Below are 25,417 nucleotides of genomic sequence, written 5' to 3' on the forward strand. Positions count from 1 at the left end.
TTCTTTCTTTCTTTCTTTCTTTCTCTTTCTTTCTTTCTTTTCTTTCTTTCTCTTCTTTCTTTTTTGATAGTGTATTGCTCTGGCACCCAGGCTGCAGTGCAGTAGTGCATTGACAGCTCACTGCAGCCTCCACCTCTGGGATTCAAGTGACCCTCCCACCTCAGCCTCTCAAGTAGCTAGGACTGCAGGCAGGCGCCACAACACCCAGCTAAGTTTTGTCTATTTTTTATAGAAATGGGGTCTTACTATGTTGCCCCGGCTGGTCTTGAACTCCTGGGCTCAAGTGATCCACCCACCTCAGCCTCCCAAAGTGCTGGGATTGCAGGCATGAGCCGTCCTGCCTGGCTTTGAAGTTTATTTCTTCATGTACAAATATATGCCAAGAATATGGTAGCTGTGTATTTATTCTATATTTTATTTTTATAACTGCATTTCTTTGTATTATTATGTGCATTGATATACTAAAGTATTTTCTAAAGAACTATTTCCTTTGGAAATATCTCTTAATTGACCTTACCTTTTTAGAAGAAAAGTTGAAAACTGGGCTGGGGAACAAATGGAAAATAAGATGCTTTTAACTATCATGTATGTAATAGAGTGACATTTGTCAAGCAAATGGAAATTTCACATTCAAGAATAACTTAGACATATCTATATAATGACATGGTGAGTTACACTGGTTTATAATTTTCACAGCTCTTTCACATATAGCAATGCTCTAAAATATAAACTGCAAAGATTCCTTTCATTTTTCTTACCAAAGGTGACATTGAGATTTACAAAGTTTTGTGCTTGTTACCAAGTCATGTTTAAGGAAACATTGAAGCTATGACCAGAAGTCAGGCTTTGAGCTTTGAGTTCAGTGGCTTCTCCCACTTTATACCATCTAAGAAAAGTTAATTTGATAGTAGACAATGAAAGAATTGGCAACAATAGACCTGCAGATGTTTTAAAAGGCACTAGTTTAGCCAATATGCCTAAATATGTACATGGGTCTCTTTAAGACTCCACAGAGAGACACTGCTAAGAGTTACTGGAAACAAACTACAGCTGCTCTGTGAATAAATTCTTAGTTCACAGTTGCTGTGGGAAAAAATGAAAGATCCAATTACAAAGTCTGGGAGATTTCCTATAATTAGTTGCTATTATATTACTTTTGCTATGACACAGTACAGAAGAAAGGAAAAAGGAAGAGGAACTGCTGTTTCATTTCTTTATTATTTTCTTAATTGCTTCTTTACTAACAGCCTGTGTCTCAAGGAAGCCAAGCCATATTCATTTCATCAATAACATTAATCTGTCATTTCATTCAGGAAATACAAGAAAGGTTTCAGTTTTAACCTTAAGAATACTAGGATATTCTGATCTCTCTTATATTGTTTTGTAAGCATACTTGCAGAATAATGTCAATACATAGGGAGGGTGGCAGACTTGTGTTTCTGCATGTGTGGCATAAATGTTTGTCAAAATAATAACTATGTGATTATTATGTATACTATGTTGTTCCCAAGTCTTGTCCTGATTATATTATACCTTATATTTGAGAAATTATGATGCCCTATAAATAGAGAAAAGCGCACAAACACATCAGCACGTATGTATAGACTATATAATACTAATAATATATTGCATTTACTTTAAAATCATTTAGAATCTTTGAGCTATTTAAAGTTTGTACAAAAAACACAAATGACTTCAATCAGTAATAGAACCAATCTAGTCAATGAATGCCATATGGAGATGTCCCTGTTTGGTCACTTTTTGACACTGCAGGCCAGTCATGACCCCTTCAATGTGCCAATGGTCAACTACTGCACTTAGCTTTCCTGCCTTTCCTTAAGGTGATAATATCTATAGGACCAAGTTTTCCATCCTTATAATTAAGTGTTACAAACATTATGGCTTTAATTATAGTGTGGCTTAAACTGTTTTTTAAAGATTAAACCATTAGAGTCAGAGAAAATTTTCTACCTCACGTTTAGAATAGAGTCTCCAATTATTTTTGATCATCACCCTTACCAGCTCAATAATAGCAATACCAATAATAATAAAAGATCTCCCAATAAATGAATTTATATGCTTGCTAAATTATAAACAATCTACACATGCAGTGTAAAACATATACATTTAAAAATATACACAAAATTGAAACTATTTTTTATTTTATTATCATTATTTTAAAAATCTATCATTACCTTGATCTTGAATAAAATTGAAACTTTTAAAGATAAGAATGAAGACAAAGCTCTTCCAGCACTGTTCTTAGGTATGCATATTCAACTTTGGAAACCATAGATTATGCCCTTTGCATACATCCACCACCAAAGCTTCCCTGGAGAACTCAGGCAAACATGTCCCTGTCCATCCCTACCTTCATGCTGCAAAAACGTTTTTAGCACATAGAGTGCATTGAGTTTTAAAACTAGCATTCTTTCAACATCAGATTAATTGAAATGTCTTCTCTTGCATAACATCTTTCTAGAGCCTGTAAAATTAACTAAATAATGTAGTGCAGGTAAACAGTCTTATTCATATGAAATAATTACACTAATTTTCTTGGTGAGGTGAAAAAAGAGCACTGATTTTTTTGTCATATACTTTGCTTGTTTTATAGGAAAAAAATTATAGATTTGTGATAACCTATTTAGAATTCTAATCAATGTTTTATTTCAAAAAGAAAACAGAAGTAAAGGCTTCACATATAAAAACCCAAGGCTTTTAGGAGACTTTACATATGTTGATATTTTACAGAACTAGGAATGCTTGTATTTTCAAAATAGAAGTTTTTGATTGATACAAAATACTAGATGCCTTTTCTGGGAAAAAGAAAAAAATTAAATAAAATATTTCTTTTATTTCAAGAATGATTCTATACATCATCTCAAAGTCAAGCAAGAGGGAACCTTTGGTTTGAGGACTATAGGATGGTATTAAGAACTATGAGAAAGAACCTGATTTGAATTGCAGTTCTGTTTTTTTCTTGTTGCATGTGATAACATGTCTTTACTTCTCTAAACCATGGTTTCCTCATTGAAAAAGTGGAAGGCCAGGTGTGATGGCTCATGCCTATAATCCCAGCACTTTGGGAGGCCGAGGGGAGTGGATCTCAGCTACTCAAGAGGCTGAGACAGGATGTTTGCTTGAGCCCCTGGGGATAGAGGTTGCAGTGAACTGTGACTGTGCCACTGCAGTCAGCCTGGGAGACAGAGTGAGATTGTGTTTCAAAAAAAGAAAAGAAAAGAAAAGAAAAAGTGGAGATAGCAATTATCCCCATCTTCATTATATTATTGTGTGCATTACAATAGATAATGTACAAATCATTTTATGTAGATGCTTTATAATGTAAAGTGAGTAGAGGGGCAAAGCACAAGAACCACTAAATACATATTAAATCTCAAAATGCTAAGTGTCAATTCTTTACTTGTGAGATAACAGATTAGGATCATGGAGAATTATCTAAAAGTACATATGCCTTTCTATGGAGAAATGCTAAGTCTTCTTACAGGAATCCAAACTTTGCTTTAGTTACAGTAACATCATATTCCAATCAACTAAACTAAACTAGCACAGACAAAAAGAAAAGTACTTAATTGAAAAATTATTGATCACATCACATTACTTAGAATAAATGAAGTATAAGGTTAAAAGTATATCAAAATATGACATTAATAATACTAAAAAGCCTTATAAAGTTAAAAATATATCAAAATATGACATTAATAATAAGGCTTTTTATTATCTATTATTTCATTTGAAGCTGATAATAGCAGTACTAAAAAAGATACCATTAACTATCACCTGGGAGTCAACATGAATATGAAATATAAGAAACCACAAAGAAAAGCCTTTGATGAAACAGCATCTTACAAAACTAAGGACTTGTAATTTGTACATTCGCTTAGAAAACTGTCCTTCAAGTCATCCGCCATTAGAATTGTTTCACCTTGCAAGAGTACTGGGCTTGGTCAAAAGAAACTCAGCTCTATAAATCATCATTATACTAGCAATTCATCAGCATGTTAGATCTTGTGTAAAAGGCACAATGAAATTTCCTGCTGCTATGATTTTTCTCCCCACAACAAATAATCTAATTTGTTTTGAAGCTCCTTTTAGTGATCCTTTTCATGTCTCTTTTCTGGAAAGCCACCTACAATCCTTTGTGCAAACAGGGAAAGAAAAAACAATCAAGATACCAAACTAAGAGGTGGAAATTTCCATCACTGACATCATAGCTGTATGATTAGATGAGAAAACCCAAAATATGTGGGAGGAGAAGGCCATGAAACATAAAATCCTCTGCCCCTGATGTGAAGCAGCAGTGTAAGACAGAAAGCATTTGAATCATGTCCTTTGTTATCTTTGCCAGAAGCTTTTTCTCGAGGAACTAAATGGAAGCTTTGACTACATTTCAGACCTCATGAAACAAATAAATTAGATTTGAGCTGATTTTATTGAGAATTTACCCCAATTACTCCAGGAGTTAAAATATTACAGCCTATGTATAAGATGGGTATCTAGTGGCTTCAGTAGAGTCTTTAACTATCATCCATGTGGAAGGGTAGCAAAAAAATGACTGCTACATAATGCCCTGAATGAATCAATCAATCAATGAATCAAGACATATATATCTTGATTATGTGGTACTCAATGTTCTTTCACAGAATCTCTATTTTTAGGATTTCTTCAGGACATCATGACAAAATTAGTACTGAATTGTGGTGTGCATAACTTAGAAAAAATATGCATAAAGCAGCTACCCTGTGCTACAAATGTAATTTTTTCTATAACAATTAGAACATGTTATTATCCTCATTTTAATTCATGGAGAGTTACAGATGTTCATTTGAGATAGATCAGGAGTAGGCAGAGGCAGGTTTTAAGCTTATATCTGCCTCTTTTGAAAACTTTCACCACGTTGAGGTCAGTATGCTCTTGAAAAAAAGTGACAAAAAAAAGTAGGGAAAAGGGGTTTATTGATTGATATAAAACTAAGTTCCATAAAAACAATCTAGGCATTTCAAATTAATAGAGGACAAAACAAACAAACATACAAACAAAAACAGATATAATTGCCAGAAAATCCTGTTGAAGATGAAGGTATTTATTGCTTTCCTTCTTCCTGAGCTCCTGATGTTGTAAGTTGTCATAATTAGTAATGAAGATGGTATCGCTGGTTATATTTTCCCCTACTACTACCTCCTCCCCAAATAAAATAAACGGGGCCTATGCTATATCTTTTTATTTTCATCCCAAGAGAATATCTTCTAACGATAGAAGTTTATCATGTTAGGAAGAAAGCAACTGTTTAAACATGGGCATTACGCATTACACTTTCCAATATTACTGAAAAACAACTGAATCTAGCTTCCTCCCTGAATTTGGGAGTATTCTGCACTAAAATGGCTACTAAATTTTGTCATCTGCCTTGAAACAACAAAGATGGAGAAGAATACCTTACTGAAATATGAATAAGGAATGTCTCATTCTCCTGCTCCTCTGGGCTTTTGAGTAACCTGTGCTGCTGTGGGAGGTAATTTGTATTACCACTTTGTGAAAAGAGTAAACAAGCAAGAAAACAAGAGTCAGTGATACCCTACCACTATCCCCTTTCCCCTGCCTTAATCAATTTCTCAAAAAGACCACAGACCATAAAAATTGAATAGATCATCACAAAAGTCTTCTCATTATTTAGGTCTAACTAAATTCCAAATGCAATAGCAAAGATCATAGTATTATCATGAAACTTTTCTTCTCCCTCATTAGTGAACCTGTTGTAACTTGGCATTTCTCATACTTGTCTTGGAAAAGCCTGAACACCTTTTATTTATCTCAGCAAAGTAAGATTTTAATATTTTAAAACAACTCAATACTGTCCAGTAGAAAATGTATTAAACTTCTTAAAGTACATAATACTTGAGCCGTCAAAGACACACAGATGGGCCTCTAGGGACATTTCTCCTAATAAATGTGAGATGCTCTGCTCAAGCTGGGAAAAAAAATGTATCTCCTGTTTGTGAAAGATATGGTTCAGCTGCTACCCTGACAACAAAACCAAGCACATTAGTGACCTAAGGGACTGCAGAGATACCTGCTATTGTTTGACACCAAAAGGAATTGGAAACTTACTAAATATGGAGCAGGTGCAGAGAAACCTATCATTGTTCTCTCTAAAGCGTGGGTTCAGGTGGGAATCAAGCTCATTGAAAAGTATATGATATATAAAAGTACATAATAAAGTATGTAATTTGTGATAGTAGGTGAAAAGCCAGGAGAGGAACATCAGAAAGACACAAAAATACAGAAAAACAGACATTTGCACAATAGTTTTGAGAAAAGCATTTAAATTGTTTGAACCTCACACTAGACAGAACTCTGAAGAGATGGATATTTCAAATGAAAAAATAAAATAGGGAATTGGGACTGGGAGTGAGTCATCCATGTGTCTGTCCCATTTCTCCACATCAATTTGCTGACATCTGCCTTGTCCACTTTTTAAAATATTTTTAGTTATTACAGTGATGCTGAACTAATAAGAATGGTGTTTAGAGAGAACATAAGAAAATTTGAGAGTCTGTCTAAAATCTTTAGGCACTGGTCCATCACTCTTGCCATCTTTATAGCCCATTCCTCTCTCTCTTTCTTCTTATTCTCCTTTGGGATCTTTTATTTTTTTTGAGTATTCTGTTGTTTCCAATTACACCTACAACTTCTGGCAAAAAATATAAAATACTTTAATAGGACATCAAGTAATTATTTCAGAATACAGATGAAAATAATTTCATAGCATTGTCCTAAATCCAGAGGGTTCATGAATCATTGCTCTTAGAAAGCTCTTGACACCCAGGGGATAGGTTTTCATGCAGAAAATCACCCTGGGAGATCAACATGCCTAGTGGTTGATGTACCTCATGTACAAGATGTGTTTGTTTCTCCTGACTTAGTAAAGAGCTATTTAAGTGGACCCCTGGTTGGGGAGGAAAGCCTTGAGTTCTGTGCTATTTAGAATGCCTCTCAACTAAATGCTTTGTAATTAACTAATTAATGTTCACAACACACCTGTGGCATTGCTGCTACTATTCCATCATTTTTCCTGAGTAATAAACACATTAAGACTTTATGTGAAGTAATCAATAAATGATGACACTGAAAACAAATCCAGGAAGTGTCTAAATTACCTGGAATTCACTGGTAGCCAATCGTAACCCAGCCCCATTCTTCACAGGCATTTAAAGTTCATGCCACAGAATTTAAAGAGGCTGTTACACTCTGATCTAGAACTTGTATAATAAGGTCATGAAGAGACAAAGGAGGATAAATATTAAAAAAAAAAAAACATAGGATCGGAGTGCCAGATAAAATACATGGTGTCTAGTCATATTTGAATTCCAGATAAGTCCAGGACCTACATAGGAAATTGGCAACTTTTCACAGGCATGTTCCAGAAGGACCAAACCTTTTTCCTATGGCAAGATGGTAGGTTCTTCCAGCTTCTCTGCTAACAATCTGTGGCTCCAGAGAGGAAGAGGCAAGAGGATGCCAGGTAGCATGTAACTCATGAGCCAATGAAAATTAGTTAATATACCACCTTTGCACATGTGTAACGGTTTGTTGATTATCATGTACATTTTTCCTACAAACTAAGAATAGAAAGTCTTCCAACATTAAAAAAAAAAAAAGACAAGTAGCTATTTTCCAGCCTAGATATGCCCCTCAAGTTCCACAAACTCTAATTTTTCATATACTCTTATTTTAACCCGCTCATTTAAATGATTGCCAGTCAGTAGCCAGTGCTAGTAATAAAAAGTACCATTTACTCCCTGGGAACTCAGAATAGAGTAACATCTAATCAACAAGGGCTATTGATTATACTTTCTAAATCAACCCTAAACCCTTTCCCTTTGCTTTTTCTCTTTATCTTTTATCTGTACTATCACAATGGTCTCCAAGTCTCTAGGTTTCCACTCTCATTTTGTGTTATCCACAGAATATATAGTACTGTCAGAGTGGTAATTAAAAATTGATCACATCTCTCTTCTGTTAAAAAATCATCAGTGGCTTCTCAATAGCTTATGGGATTAACCCACAAGGGCCTGTCCTAAGTGGTCCCAGCCCAATTCCCTGATACTCATTCCCACCCACCTATCTAGGACTCAAGATCCTAGATAGGTGGCTATGCTCCAATAGGGCATTTTAATTCTTCCCTCAGGAGCCAGTCCAAGAGTTTTAAACCTACAACTACTTTTCTTAAACCTCCAAAGTAGTGGCCGGGTGCAGTGGCTCACGTCTGTAATCCCAACACTTTGGGAGGCAGAGGTGGGCAGATCACTTGAGGTCAGGAGTTCAAGACCAGCCTGACCAACATGGAGAAATTCCGTCTCTACTAAAAAAAATACAAAATTAGCCGGGCGTGGTGGCGCATGCTTATAATCCCAGCTACTCGGAAGGCTGAGGCAGGAGAATCGCTTGAACCCAGGAGGCGGAGGTTGCGGTGAGCCGAGATCACGCCATTGCACTTCAGGATGGGCAACAAGAGCAAAACTCTGTCAAAACAAACAAACAAACAAACAAACAAACAAACTCCTCTCATCATGATTTGACATAATCACCTTCTCCCAAGCTGTGACCATCTTATTCATCTTTCTACTCCCATATTTAGCCCAATGGGGTACATAGAAGGTAATCAATAAATACTTATTCAGTTGTATACACTCTTTCTCTATTCCTTACTTTAAAAAGAAGGAAACAGAAAAAGTGAGAAAGAGTTCAAAATGTAAGGAACCAATGAAAGAAAAAGAAAAAAGTCACAAAGTTATGTAATGAGTTCTTTTTACTGTTGTATTTGTTATCATTTTCTAAATAGTCTCATTTTATTTATTTCAATTTATGCATTGAATCATATGTTTTACTAATCTACTGTGTACTTCCACTTCATTTTGCAATTTAGGAGTATTTCAATGGTCAGAGAAAATGAAAGTACTGTTAATTCTGAAAATTAGAATCTCTCTACAAACTTTTAAATTAGGTCACAATATTCCTAAAAACCCTAAGTAGACTATAGGGGCAATGCATTATAAGGCTAGAGTTGCCGTGTATATAACAATACCTCAGACCGGGCGTGGTGGCTCACGCCTGTAATCCCAGCACTTTGGAAGGCCGAGGCAGGTGGATCACCTGAAGTCGGGAGTTCGAGACCAGTCTGACCAACATGGAGAAACCCTGTCTCTACTAAAAATACAAAATTATCCAGGCGTGGTGGGGCATGCCTGTAATCCCAGCTACTCAGGAGGCTGAGGCAGGAGAATTGCTTGAACCTGGGAGGCGGAGGTTGTGGCGAGCCAAGATTGCGCCATTGCACTCCAGCCTGGGCAACAAGAGTGAAACTCCCTCTCACAAAAAAAATAAAAAATAAAAAATAAAAAAATAAAAATAAAATTAACATGCTTGGTCTGCAATATTTCTCATTTGAAAACTTTTCTACTCCTGGTTCGTGGACTTGTCTATAACTTCCTCTGCCATAATTAAAGTATCTCTGGGCACAAAAACATTTACAAAATGACTGCTTTCAACTATGATGTCAATAAAATTCCTTATACTACAAAAATTCTATGATTCTATTATTCCTGCATGGATAATTTACCAGTAATTCAAGCTTTTTATGTAAGGAGAGAGATTATCAGAAAAACTATGGGGATGCCCCTCCAGGAATTTCATTTTCATTCTTGTCTGGGCATTCTGCCATTAACAGCTTTCTCTTTGTGTGTAATGTCCCCACCACTTGGTTTCATGAAACTAGGTATCCCTATATGTGCCTCAGCAACACAAAACACAACAAAATTATAGTTGCTGGTCCATCCCTTCATCTCTGCTGATTTTAGGAATTCAGAAATTTAAGAATATGAGAAGTTTTGATTTGGGGAAGAGGAATTAGTATGCCTAGGGGTATACTTTAGTAATTCACTAATGAAATTTTGTAAATGATAATCACTTCCTATTATTTATTTAACTATGCCCACTATTATCCTAGACACATTGAATTGAGCTCTTAGAATTTTGTCTGTAAATAAGAATTAGAACTATATTTTATGAGGTCACTTTTAACTTAGTCATCAATGATTCCATGTTTGTAAACACATTCTCTGTCAATCATCTTGCCCACTGGTGGTCACCAGGGAAAAGGCAAAAGGTTATTCAAAGCTCAAAAAGAACATTTTAAGTATATGTATTACATCAGCGGCTTAGTTGCATGTGTATTAAAATGTGAAGGGCAGTATATTATTAATCAAAAGATGGTTATAACTAAGAGTAAGAAACAGGAATTATTTCAACTACAAATATAAAGCGAATGCTATTTTGACGGTGACTTTTTAAATAATATTTTTAAAACATTATTTTAACAAAAAAAGCTTTTTCAGAGTGCTAAGAGTAATTTGCCTGCTCTCTATATATAAGCACAGACACACACAGACATACACACATATTTTCTAAGTAGACACTTAAGACATTCATATCTAAGTTTTAAAAAAATCTGATTTGGCGACACAAAGGCCTCCAAGGGAAGAATTTAACAAAATATCTTGAAGTCTTGAAGCATGAAAAGCCTAAAAGAAGAATAATACAAAACAAAAACCCACACATCAGGGTGGTGAAATGAGAAAGTCAGAAACATTTTCCTTATAAAGTTTATCAACCACACAATTACTTTATGGTTTATATAAAATTATGAACTGCATACAACTTATCATGAAAAAATTGCTTCCTGCAACTGAGCTGAGGAATTTAGGGAAGATATGTGTCAAAAGGTGAAAACATGTTTCTTTTTCAAGCAAAAGATGTGGGTCATGTGGTAAGGTTCTATTGCAATATCTTCATGGCCCTCTTGCCAAAAGACTGATGTATATTTAATCACTTTATCTAATGGATGTGATTTCTAAAGTCACAGTTAGCCATTAGGAAAGCTCTTGCTCTGGTTCAGCTGAGCACTCTGATTACATTTCCTGACTTTGTGGTTTCAGAGAAGCAGAGCTGGTGGAGAATTCCCTGGCTGGATTCATCAGTCTTTGCTATGGACAAGAGAATACAGTAAGACCATCCAAGTCATTAGTCTTGGGGGTTGGGTAGATTCACTACATCCAAGTCTTTAGAGCCAAGTGCCCATATGGCTAACTTTAATTACTATAGAACAGATTTTTTCCCCCAAATTCTTACCCTTCTTGATTAGATTGGAAACAAATCTCATTATGGAGTTTTAAATAATTACCATGAAGCTCATCATCATCAACCTGATACCATCTAAGAATATGTTTATGTGCAAAATAATGCAATGATACTTGAAAAAATTTAAATTCAAGTATAGTGTGATATGTTTACTGTTGTAAGATACAGTAAAAAATGTAAGCGAGCTAGAATATATCGCAAATAGTCTTCCCTATTGTCTTCATTCTATGGCGTTTCTTAAGAAACACGTACAATGTTAAAATAATACTTGACATCTCAAAAAAAATAAGCCCTAAACCTGTAAAATGGGGAGAAAAAACTATAAAGTTGGTATATTGGTAAGTGTGCCTATTATAATGTGAATGACAGTAAGATTTACACGGCCCTACTTTTAACAGCCTGACAGAAAATTTACAGTAGATAAATCTATACTACTCATGGATTTATCTGACTTATGGATGATTCCCCTTTAAAGACTGTTCTATTCAATAAAGTTTTACATGCTTGTTGTATGCATTCCTTTGCTACAAGACCAGAAATAAAGCATATACAATGTGATCTAAATAACAAGTTAAAAAAATAAAACACCATGGTAAATTAATGATGGTGATAAATGTAATAAGCCTACAATAAAAGCAGACTGCAGTAAGACTGAAACTAAGAAACCAAATAAGGCATTAGCAAGGACCTTACATTCTGTACTGAAGTATAGAAATATTATTTAGGAAAGCAAGCTTCAATCACAAAACATCAATCATTAATTAAAGTACATCTTGCTTTTTGTATATGCACCTTCATTAGACTCTTAATGAATTGATTAAAAATGTTTTCTCCAATGGGTTAATTTTTTCTTAGTTGCAGTAACATTGTGGGATATTCTTCTATATACTGATCAAGATACTTTTCCCACACACAGCATAAGAAGATATTGAGACTTCCACGTTAATCAAACTGAAAAGTAAGACAAGGAATTCCAAATCAGAGCCTATTTTAGAACTATGAGCATTCAACTGAAAACGGGTCTCCAGATTTCTGTGCTGCTCCATTCTGTTGCCACCAACAATTGATAATTGGTATCATTTTTGTGCAAGTGAGATGTGCCTTGTTAGTGCTTTTTAACTTGAGTGTTTGAAGTTGTTCAAATAATAAACTGTTTTCTCTAAACCAAGATTTAAAAGTTCCAGGATCGATATCTTTCCACTGTATCTGTTTTTTTTTTTTAAATTTCTTTCTTATTAAAACATCACAAATTTCTTTTGAAAAAAGATCTGTGCTTTCCGGGCATGGTGGCTAATGTCTGTAATCCCAGCATTTTGGGAGGCCGAAGTGGGCAGATCACTTGAGGTCAGGAGTTCAAGTCCAGCCTGACCAACATGATGAAACCCCTTCCCTTCAAAAATACAAAAATAGTGAGTCCCTGTTTCCAAAAAAAAAAAAAAGAGAAAAAAGAGCTGTGCTACAAAAAAAATGCCTTAAAACATTTAGTTGCATAACACCAAACAAGTTTGAATAAATTATGTAATATTCATTCAATGAACAAGAGACCCTTTCTCTGCAATAGGAAATTTGATAATCTTCCCATGACTAAAAAAAAAAAATTATAATCTACAGCTCCCCACTATGTACAGAATAACCTGTCATGTCTTTGGTCTGTCATAGAAGGTTTTACTAACCTGATGCTGACAGCCTCTTCTGTTTCCCTATTTGCAGTCTACATTCCAGCTACATTATTCTACGTTTAATTTCCCCAAAGGTCAGCTAGATGATTTCTGCATCCTCATAGTGTTCCCTTTATCTGAACAGTTTCAACTATCCTGATCACCTGATTACTTGCTTTGTAATATTTGGCTCAATACCTCTTGTATGAAAAGATCTGACTTCGCCTCCTTCCTTCCCTCAAATTTAAATTCAACCCTTCATCAGCTTCTCTTTCTCCCATATCTCCAGTCTGCTTTGAGCTGCCAGCAGTCTCCTAAATGCAGATTTTTATCCTACTTCTACAGTGCTTTATTTCTTTCATCACGCCTGTCTCCTTCAACTAGATTCCAAACTTCATAGACAGGAAATTTGTCTTAGGCATGTATTATCACCAAGGTATAACATGATATCTGGCACATCATATAAAATTGTTAAATGCTTGATGAATGAAGATGGTGAAATACTTCTCCTAACCCAAGTACTTGAAGAAGCACGCTATCTAATTATATTGCCTTTAACATAGATGTCACACTAATTTAAGACAATTTTAATTATTATTTAACAAAATTTTCTAAGATTTTTCAGTGTTCCAAGAGCATCTTCAAACATTTACAATAATCCATAACTATCATTGATTTTACATCAGAAACGCTATCTTTAATTTATGGCACTCTCAATTGTTCTTTTTCTCCTCATTTAAAAAATTAAAACATTGAAAAACAAAGCAATTTCCACCCTTTTATGGAGGCTGATATGTGCAAAAAATATAAAGATTCTGCTATTACAACCTGTTTCCCCATTTTAGTGACATCGAAATACAATTTAAAAACAACACTATCTGCTTAGGTTTAATTAAAAGTAGCTTTTTTTTTTTTTCCCCAGCCATAAACAGGAAGGTTAAAAATTTGGTCAGATGGATGAAAAGGGGGACAATATGGTGGACACCAACTAAAGTTTAAAATTCTCTAATTTACACAAATCCCAAAGTTTTTAAGTTCACAGCAGAACTTAAAAATACATTAGGCACATTTTGACATGTTCACCAGTACTTAAGCACCTTAAAATTGTAGATATTTTATTTGAAACATATATTTAAGGACGAATTGCCAAATCTTTGAACATCCAACAAAGCGATCAAGTATTTAATTGTTTTAGAAACCTAGGCACAGATACAATCCTAGATGGTTGATTAATCCTAACTTAATTTTTTCCATTAAAATAGTTTATGCAGTTTGAAGCTTGTACGCAAATAACAGGGAGAAGCTAAACTGAAAAGATTTCATTTCCATTAAATCCAAGACACATTTATTTGCAGAAAGTTGCACATATGACTAATTTGGGGTTATTAATATGGTTGAATATAAATATAGCAAAATTTTCATTGGGAGAAAATTTAGAAAACTGAAAAGCATAGAAAATAAATAAATAAAATTAACCTATTCTGAGAAAATTACTGATTTTTTTTTTTTTTTAAAGAGACAAGGTCTCCTACTGTTACCCAGGCTGTGGTGCAATCATAGCTGACTGCAACCTCCAAACTCATGGGCTCAAGTGTTCTTCCCACCTCAGCCTCCCAAGTAGCTAGGACTACAGGTGTGCACCACTATGTCTGGCTAATTTTTTTTTTTAATGGAGTCTCTCTCTGTCACCCAGGCTGGAGTGCAGTGATATGATCTCGGCTCACTCCATCACTGCAACCTCTGCCTCTTGGCAGCACTGGGATAACAGGCATGAGCCACCACACCCAACCTGTCTTCTTTTATATATATATACCTACTGACAAAATGTTTCCAGAAAGGCTATAAAAATGTATACCATTTTTAGCAACATGCAAGCATATATTTTCCCACAATGTTAAGTATAGTCATTTAAAAAAACTTCATAATTTGATATTTAAAACGTTTTTATCTAAAATGCAAATTCCGTGAAACATTTCTAGTTCTTCTTTGGTCAGTGTCTTTAGTCTCTTGATCTTTTTTCTATTGAAATATTCATTATTTTCTTCTTTGCTAAGGGATTGTGTGTGTGTGTGGGTGGGTGTGCACACGCTAAGGATATTGATACCTTTTCACAAAAATTTCTTTTTTTTTCTTTTGCCAGTTTGTCATCTTTTAACTTTGTCTTTACTAAAACTGTTTTTCAAAAATGAATAGAAATATATAATTACTCTTTAAAGGAATTATGCAGTAACTTTAACATTAAAAATATTTACCTTTTTGTGCATATATATGTTTTCCCATTGGGAGGGCAGTTTTATTTTCATGACCTATTTCTGGCAAACATAGGCCTAGAAATGAGATTTTTTTTTTTTTTTGACAGAGTCTCAGTCTGGAGTGCAGTGGCATGATCTCAGCTCACTGTAACCTCTGCCTCCTGGGTTCAAGTGATTCTCCTGCCTCAGCCTCCTGAGTAGCTGGGACTATAGGTGCGTGCCACCACGCCCAGCTAATTTTTGTTTTTTTAGTAGAGACAGGGTTTCACCATGTTGGCCAGGATGGTCTTGATCTCTTGACCTTGTGATCTGCCCATCTTGGCCTCCCAAAGTGCTGGGATTACAGGCGTGAGCCACCGCGCCTGGCCAAAATGAGGTTTTTCACACAGTCCCTGGAGTCTTGTCTGAGGTTGGGTGAGGCTGCTTCTTTACCTCAAACTGAACTATCCCGCTCAGCCTCTGCCTCTTCTCTTTTCTCAGTGTTTGGGTCTTCCACCTCCTCAGAGCTACTGTACAACATTTTTTTATTTAGATTTTTGTATAACGAAGTTTCTTTAATGCAGATGACTCTATTCTAAATAAACCTTATATGAACACTCTACATTTTTACACACATAACGGTTTGCAAAAAACATTCATTCATTCATTCAAGTTCATTCCAGACATATTTTAGAGGAACTATTATTTGATTATCATCCTAAGCATCAGAGCAGTTAGTAACTCCAAGAACAGAACATTTTTAAGTTGAAAAGTTAGGTCCAAATTGCAGGTTTATGACTCCCATTTTTTCCCCATAAATAGCATTCTTATATTTATTTTTGAAGAATAAATTTAGCCACAAAACTCAAAAGTATGTATAATGAAAAATAATTCTCTCACTCTCCAATGTTTCCCAGCCATCCAAATTGCTCCCCTGTGGACAACCACAGTACCAACCCCTTGTGTATCCATCCATGTGGTTTTATCAGCATGTATACATCTACTCATTTTTCTTTTCTTGCAAATAATACCCTATATAAACATTGTTTCATACCTTCCTTCGTCACTTAAAAATCAGACTTGGAAATCTTTCTGTATCAGTATGTATAAAGCTACTTCTTTTTATAGCAGCTTCATAAAGTCCTATTGTACAGCTGTACCCAAATTATTTAGTCATTCCCACACTGTAGAACATTTAGGTTGTTTCCCAAAGCTACAATAATTATCTTCTCATGATTAGTTTTTTTTCTTTTTTTAACCTACTCTTCTGTGGGGTCTTTTCTTTTTGTAACTTTTATTTTAAGTTCAGGGGTACATGCACAGGTTTGTTACACAGGTAAACTTGTGTTACAGGGTTTTGTTCTACATCTTATTTCATCACCAAGGTCTTAAGCCAAGTACTTATTAGTTATTTTTCCTGATCCCCTCCCTCCTGCCACCCTCCACCCTCCAATGGGCCCCAGTGTGTGTTGTTCCCACCTATGTGTCCATGTGTTCTCATCATTTAGCTCTCACTTATAAATGAGGACATTCTCTTGAATAGTTTCACAGTACGGTATTTTATTTGTAAGACAAATGCTTCAGAGTGAAATTGCTGAGTCATAATTGTATGTGCGTTTTTAATTTGCCATAATAAAATATTGCCGAATTCTGTTTTGTTACCTAGTGTAATGCCTACAGGGCCATAGCTGAATTTCTACCCTACCCTAACTCTGCTTATCTTTAAGAAACAGGTAAAATGTTCCATTTGTAACCAGAGCAGCTGAGATTGCTTAGAACCAAGATAGCTGACTAAAGGACTTCAAGAAGACCTCAGGCATCATTATAATCTCATTTTCATGCTAAATGACACCCCCACCAGTGCCATGACAGTTGATAATCGCCATGACAATGATCAGAAGAAGCCATAAAAGGACAAAAAGGAAGGCGGCACTCTGGTTCTAAGAAGTTCACCACCTATTTCTGGAAAAGACATGAACATTCCTCCCCTCACTCTTAATGACCAACTTCTTCATTAGATATACTTTCTATTTCAATTTCCTCACTCCTCACTAGTCAAGAAGTTAGCTTGTGCGCCATACTTGCACTTCTCCATTCTTTGGCCATCGAATAAAGCTTGCATTGCTTGATGCTCACTTTCCCATTTCTTGTATTGGGTCTCCAATACCAAACAGGGAAAGATGCCACCTTTTGAAGCTACCAAGGAGGTTATTGGTATATTGGTAACTCCTTCATAAAGGCCTATCAATCCATGCTCTCCCCAAACAATGTGTCAGGGATTGTTTGCACATACCTTCAATAAAGTATTTCATAAATTTTTTTTTCATCTTTGTGATCCTAATAAGTGGGGAATAAAACTTTTATTTATTTATTTATTTATTTATTTATTTATTTATTTATTTATTTATTTTGAGACGGAGTCGCTCTCTCATTGCCCAGGCTGGAGTGCCTTGGCGCGATCTCGGCTCACTGCAACATCTGCCACCTGGGTTCAAGCAGTTCTCCTGCCTCAGCCTCCTGAGTAGCTCGGATTAGAGGTGCCCACCACCACACCCGGCTAATTTTTGTACCTTTAGTAGAGACAGGTTTTCACCATGTTGGCCAGGCTGGTCTCCAACTCCTGACCTCAGGTGATCCACCCATCTCAGCTTCCCAAAGTGCTGGGATCACAAACATGAGCCACCACGCCCGGCCGAAAACTTCTTAATTCTTATCATTTTAGTTTGCATTTTCTTTTGTGAGTGAGGTCAGGGATCTTTTCATATCCTCAGATGCTATTTGTGCTTTTTTTTTTCTGTGCTCTGTCTGTATGTAGTCTTGTCCACTTTTTAAATAGACTATCAGTGTTTTATTAATTTAGGAACTCTTAACAAAATAATAAAATTAGCTTTTTTTCTGTGGTATATAATACAAATATTTTTGTAAGTTTGCTGTTTTTGTTTCTTTTGGTTTATGGTAGTTTATCTTTTAAAAGCATCTACATTTTAATTAAATTGAATTCACCAATCCTTTCTCCAGTGGCTCGTGTGTTTTATATTATCTCAGAAAATAATTTCTACTTCAAGTACTTCATAAGTGTGATGACTGGGTTTTCACATGCATATGTGAGATATTCCTCCCTCAAACCTTGTAATGACATTGACATATTATCCATCTCAGGTGAAAAGAAAAAAGAAAACAAAACCTTCACATGTTTTCTTCTAGCAGTTTTGTGGTTTGTATGTTATTTTAAATATTTGATTCCACTAAAATGTATCTTGGGTTAGGTGGCAAAGCAGTAATCTGAATTTATCTTTATCCACATGACTACCCAGGTGTCCCAATGATAACTATTAAATAATATTTCTTTCAACCTATTTAAGATGCTACCTTTATAATTCTCATATGTAACTATGTCTATTTCTGGATATCATATTTTCTTCCAATGAACTATCTATTTAGGCCACCATACTATTTTAATTACCCTATTTGCATAAAATAACATTATGTATTAGGGTTGGTGCTATTAGATATTACTCTTTTATGTGTGTACAATTTCCCAACTAGATTCAGATTATCTAATTCCAAATGGGAAAATTTCTATTTTTATTTTCATTGGGATTGCAATGTCTTCATAAATTAAAAGGTTAAAAGGAATTGCCAATGGTAAGCACTCTGACTCCTTTTTTAATACCTCTTCTTTAGATTATAAAAACAAAGTATGCCAAGTATAATATCACAAGAAAAACAGGCAGGCTGTCTACTCATTTTAGAGCCTCTAATGTTAAGTGTATCAATATATATATGAAATCAAATACAATATATATGAAACCAAATACTTTTCATTAAATACTTGCCTGATTGCTGAAATCTTACCATTGCATCCTTCATAAGTAACATTATGTTAATCATGTAAATAAATTCTTAAAATAATTATTATTTCTTAGAAATGCTTAATTTGGTAGATGGCAAATCAGTTTAATAACTTCAACAAGAGTAGTTCAATATTTCGTGTCCTAAAATCATTCAATTTTATGGCATTTTATAGTAGTTGAACAACTGGTATGCAAAACAAATTAAGCTGTATATGCGATAATTTTACATTCAGACAACTGATAGGGACTTATTTCTAAATTCTATGATTATTAAAATATTGTGATTTGGGTATTTCATAATACCCTGTAATAATCATTTATATTATATTTATTATTTTATTATTAAGATAGAAGTTAGTCTTATGTATAGCCTTTTAAAATATAGTATTCCTCAAGTTGATAAGAAATGAAAGTTTTCCGGGCGTGGTGGCTCACGCCTATAATTCCAGCACTTTGGGAGGCCGAGGCAGGCGGATCACCTGAGGTCAGGAATTCAAGACCAGCCTGACCAACATGGAGAAACCCCGTCTCTACTAAAAATACAAAATTAGCTGGTCATGGTGGCGCATGCCTGTGATCCCAGCTACTCAGGAGGCTGAGGCAGGAGAACTGCTTGAACCCGGGAGTTGGATTGCAGTGAGCTGAGATCGGGCCATTGCACTCCAGCCTGGGCAACAAGAGCGAAACTCTGTCTCAAAAAAAAAAAAAAAAAAAAGAAGTGAAAGTTTATAATCTTAAGAAGTGTATTACCCTGGGAAAACTTAAGATTAGTGTCAACATTTGCTGGCATATCTGAACATTTTAATAAAAAATTCATAAAGTCTTATCTATACAGCATGTATAAAGGAAGACAGAAAATACTTCTTAGTTCACGTTAAATCCCATCTCTCTGTTAGTTAAGACTTTATTGAGAGCACAAAATTATCACAGACTTATGGCTGCAGAACAGGTTCTATACCCTTATTTAAATAATTAGAGAGAAAACGTATTTCCAATATTATTATACCTGTATCCACTTCCCTCAAAACATCAACATGATTTAGGAGAAAGTGCATAGTAATAACTTTGGCACCAGGCAGACTTAGGTTTGAATTTCCTGTTTATTCCATATAATTAGCTCTGCAGCATTATGCAAATTCCCCATAAATGAAAGAGAGAAATATATCTGTCTTATAAAGTTATCATGTAGAATAGAAATGGTTTTGGTAAAGTGCCTACCACAGAGCCTAGGCTAAATAAATAACAGCAAGATTATTATCCTTCTTCCCTATAAAGACTGAAATTTTTAAATAATAAGCCATGAGTTGGCCAATAAACACAAAACCTTACGAAAATCTTATGTGGAGTGTATTTGTTACCTATGTTTTATCTTGCCAAACATGTTTATGGCTTTAATTTAAAATATAGATCTGCAGTAAAATAGTAAGACAGCATAACCCAGTTGTTAAATTCATGGCTCCAGAGTGAGAGAGACATGGGTTCACATCCCATCTCTACTGCTTACTAGCTTATGTCCTTTGGGAATTTAATTAACTTCTCTAATGCTCAGTTCTTATATAGCAAACCAGAGCTGAAAATGATAATCCTATAAGGTTATTTTAGTGGAAAAAATTAGACACTGAATTTTAATAACTTACCACATTTCCTGTTACACTTTCAGTGCACAATACATTGTAACTGTTATTATTAGTGATTTTAGCAACTTTCTTCTAAGTTGATTTTGCATACCTAAAGCTAATGTTCTTAGGAACGAGAATATATTTGCTTACTTTATAATAGAAAAGATTTTGTATTGCATATACAAAACCTTTTCTTCTTAAGGAGCTTTCAACTCAGAATATTTTAAAGACTAAAATGTATGCTTATAGCAAAACCAAGACTACATTGCCTTCTACCAACAGGTGGCAATATATGCCACACACAGCCATTTTAGTCCTGCCAATACAAAGTTCATTAGTTTATTCAGTGTCTACAGGATGTGGGCCTTGCTTTCAAGGTTATATAAATTCTTAAATCCATCAGGTTTGATAAATGTGAATATACTGAACGCACCGAGGATGTTGAAAGATTTAATAACAAAAACATTGGAATATCATGGGAACCAAAGAAAAATAATAAAATGACCGAAAGTAAGAAAATAATAAATGTGGCAAGTGCATAAAAGTTTAATCATTGACAGTAATGATGACCCTCTAGGACTGAGCAGAATTATGCAAAAGTTTAAAATAATGAGCTTAGGCAATAGCCAGCAAGATACAAGGAACATTGTTTTTTTAAAAAAATGAAAATGCTCTAGCATGGGTCAGAGGATTTTTCATTAGCAGCGGATGCTCCAGAACTTAATGCTAAAGTGAGAAAAGACTAGGTATTCATTCAAGAAGGCAAAATCCAAGCACAGTAACAGCTGCTGATGAAATATTCCTGATGGGGCAGGAATTGTTAAAAGCCCTTTAATTCAATATCAAAATAAGTGAGTTAAGAAGCATGCATGCCAAAGTATTCTTTGGAACATTTGTGGACATTGTCAAAACTAGTGACATCTACTCATAAGATTTTTGATGAAGACATTGTTTGAGGATCTATATTAGCAAAGGAAGGGGGTAATCTGGTTTTAGGAGTCTAAAGGAACAGTTTATTTAGTGGAAATTCATCTGGAGATGGTAAAGTACTACGGTATAAATAACATGAGTTTACTAACAAACCTTTTGCAAACTAACATGTTCATAGATATGACTTCCTGTGTTTCTTATTTCTCTGCTCTCTCTTGGAACTAAAGGCTGTGATTATGGCAAGGTATCTAGTAACCCTCACCATAATCTGGGAATATGATGAAACTCATGTGATATTGTTTAAAATGCATTCTCTTTCTGTTGTTGTTGTTAAAAATATATTCAAAGATAAAGGGTATGGCTATTTTTTTAAGGGTGAATTAAATGTGTGATAGTATTTCTTACTTTCTGCCATTTGGGGGCAGAATTTTCAGAACCTCACAGATATAAACAGGATTGGAGTCATGAAGAATATTCCAAATTAGATAGCGATCACAGGATCACAAATGAATAGGAAGAAAATAATTCCTATCCTTCCTCAAATTTATATTCCAGAAGGAAGTGTTTTGCCTAAACATTTGCTTTATCTCAGAATCCAAGACTCCTGATCAAATTTATATTCCAGAAGGAATTAAAATTATTAAATTATTATTTTTAAATTTATTAGGAATATAACTTTGACCAGGAGGCTTGGATTCTGAGATAAAGCAAGTGCTTAGGCAAAAACGGTTCACAAAAATTCAATGACAAAGGTGCTTAACTTTTATTTACAGACTTCTTTTTATTATTCTAATTGATGAATTGACCTGTTCATTTTTTTAAATGTCCATATGTCATATTTTCATGAAAATGCAAAATTTGCTTAGTGACCTGGAGTTTCCATAAATAGTCACCATTTTTCATTTGCTTGTAACTCCCCAGTGGGAAAAGGTATTGCCTAGGGGACTTAACCTCCACAAGGATTGTCTAAAAACAAGAAATATCTGTGGTATAAACACTAACCTTAAAACTTCAGGTTTCAGTAACAAACTCTTCTGAAAACACTTTAACAAAACTGAGTGAAAAATAAGTGACTTTACTAAAAATTAACGGAGAGAGATTTTTGAACTTGCTTTATTAAAATAAATCTAAGATTCTAAATAGTAGAAATCATTGATCTACTTGACCGTTGAGAAAACAAGATAGCTTTTCTTTCTTACTCATTAATTCAATTTGCTTACTCAAGTATTAAGCACCTTCTCTGTGCAAAGCCTTGTAAAATGGTCTGTGTGGATTACAACTACAGCACAATGAATCCTTGTTTGATTTAATCATATCTAGGATTAGAAAATGAAGGGTCCCTAAATTCATTAACTAGCTAGGCAAGGATATTCTTTCCCACCAGGAATTCTCCTAAATTGCTAGTATATTTATACAACAACTCAAAAATTTTAATAATGGTATAAAAGAAAAAACAGAACAAAACAAAATGAAATGGGAGTTCTTGAAATGGAAGGCACATGTTCAGAGTAAGGCACATTCAGACTAAAAACCAGATCTCTGGGGACAATGGGTATGGGAAAGCTGGAAACTCTCTTAGAGTCTACGAATTATATAGGAATTTTTAAAAAATCACCAATGAATCACAGACCTAAACGTCAGAGTTAGAACTGTAAATTTCTAAGAAAATATCATAGGGAAAAATCTTCGAGACATTAGATTTGGCACATGGACATGGAACCAAAAGCATGGTCAACAAAAGAAAACAAAGAGCTGAATTGGATTTTGTCAAAATTGAAACTGTTGTGCATCAAAGAACACTACTAGAAAGTGAAAAGGCAATCCATATGATGGGAGAAAATAATTGCAAATCATATATCTGATAAGGGATTAACATTGGCAATATGTAAAAAATTCCTACTCCTCAACAAAAAATAAACAAGCAGATTAAAAATGAACAGAGGATTTGAAAAGACATTTCTCCAAAGAAAGGTCAATCAGTACATGGAAAGATGCTCAACATCACCGATCATTTGAGAAATGCAAATCAAAACCACAATAAAATATCACTTCACACTTGGTCGGATGGTTATTGTTTAAAAAAAAAAAAAAAAGGAAAGGAAACATTGACAAGGGTGTGGAGAAATTGTAACCTTTGTGCATTGCTGATAGGAATATAAAATAGTGCAGCTGCTGTGGAAAACACTGTGGTGGTTCCTCAAAAAATTAAACAGAAATATCACATGATCCAGCAATTCTACTTTAGGGTATACATCCTAAACAATTAATAGAAGGGACTCATGTAGTTATCTGTACACCAATGTTCAAAGCAGCACTAATCACAGTAGCCAAAAAGTGAAAACAACCCAAATGTCTATCAACAGATGAACAGATAAACAAAATGTGTATACATGCACAACAAAATACTACACAGCCTTAAAAATGAATAAAATTCTGATATATGCTACGACCCGGATGAACCTTGAAAACATTATGCTAAGTGAAATAAGCCAGACATGAAAAGACAAATGCTATAGGGTTCCACTTACATGAGGTACCTAGAATAGTCACATTCATAAAGAAAGTAGAACAGTGGTTACTGGGTGATAGGGGAAGAGGGGAGTGTGGAGTCATTGTTTAATAGTTACCGAGTTTTTGTTTGGAATGATGAAAATGTTCTGAAGATGGATGGTGGTGATCGTGTACAACATGAATGTGCTTAATACCTCTAAATTGTACATTTGAAATGGTTAAAATGGTAAATTTTGTTATATATATTTTACCAAAATATATATTTTTAAATTCACTAGCGTGTTTTGAGATCTGTAAGGCAGAAAGAGTCAGTAAGAGAACAAAATCACAGCAGTTAGCAACCGGTCAACCCTGACAACATGCGGTGTCTCCTTGGTATCTGTTTTGCTAGGCAGTAGTCATTCATATCTATGCAGTACCACTATTTCATGAGAAATAATCGTATAATAAACATAAAAATTGACCGAAATATACAAAGTATTACTATACTCCCACCATTGTTTAAGTTTCCAAAATGCAAACATTTAAAGTTACTCTCAATTGTAATCTTTGTCTTATTAGCCCTGCCCCCTGCCCCAAATAGTAAGAGGTTCCAAGAATCCAATCCATTACAGACAGGAAGAGAATATAGGACATTTAAATATAAATACATTTACATATACATAAATAGTAAATCAATACATAAATACATATACATGCATGTACATATACATTTACATCTAAATCACAAAAAAAGACAAAAACATTATTTTTGTATAGAAATTAGAAACTTCTCAAATATTTTTTTCTGGTTTTATGTTACCCATGTCCAGAAAGAGATCCAGTTAAAAAAGAGCACACTCATCCCTTTCCAAAGTTGTACCCATGCTGGTAATTTTAGCATTGGTTTATCACGCAGCCCTCGACGCAGGTTAGTAATCCCTACAAAATCAAGAAAAACCCTCATCTTCTGCTTTCAACCTTGCTCTCTGTATTTCAACCACGCTGGTTTTCTTGCTTCTCCTTAAATACATCAAATATGCCTTAGGGCTTTTGCAATTGCTGCTTTTTGTGACTAGAATGATTCTTCAGTTGTTTAGCTAGCTCCCTTACTTTTTCATTTACTTCATGTCTCTACTCAAATACCCTGTATAAAATTTTTCAGACCATTTTAAATAATACCTCCTTCTCTCAATTCTCTGTCCTGTTTTATTGTTTTTCACAGCATATCTTATGGTACAATGATGGATAGTGGCGAATATTTATGTATTCATTATCTCTTAAAATTGGCATCACATCTCCATGTGTTGTTCATTGCTATATCTGATGTCTACAATAAAACTTTATGAAGAAGGAAGAGAGGGAAAAAAGAAAGAGGGAAGGAAAGAAGGAATTGCTTTTAAATTCCAGGAAGAGTATAA

The 25,417-nt window shown here is 34.6% G+C and overlaps 1 protein-coding gene and 1 non-coding gene across 3 annotated transcripts in view; one reads left to right on the top strand and one right to left on the bottom strand.

The window, feature by feature from the left end:
- SCN9A (sodium voltage-gated channel alpha subunit 9) overlaps positions 1-25,417 on the bottom strand; it is a 179,526-nt gene that overhangs the window by 143,909 nt on the left and 10,200 nt on the right. The window lies entirely within an intron of this gene.
- On the top strand, positions 18,160-18,263 carry LOC112208532 (small nucleolar RNA U13). Its single transcript, XR_002943005.1, has one exon. It is a non-coding gene; the product is annotated as a small nucleolar RNA U13 (small nucleolar RNA).

The sequence above is a fragment of the Pan troglodytes genome, chromosome 13 (genome assembly GCF_028858775.2).
Source record: "Pan troglodytes isolate AG18354 chromosome 13, NHGRI_mPanTro3-v2.0_pri, whole genome shotgun sequence".
NCBI classification, from domain to species: Eukaryota; Metazoa; Chordata; class Mammalia; order Primates; family Hominidae; genus Pan; species Pan troglodytes.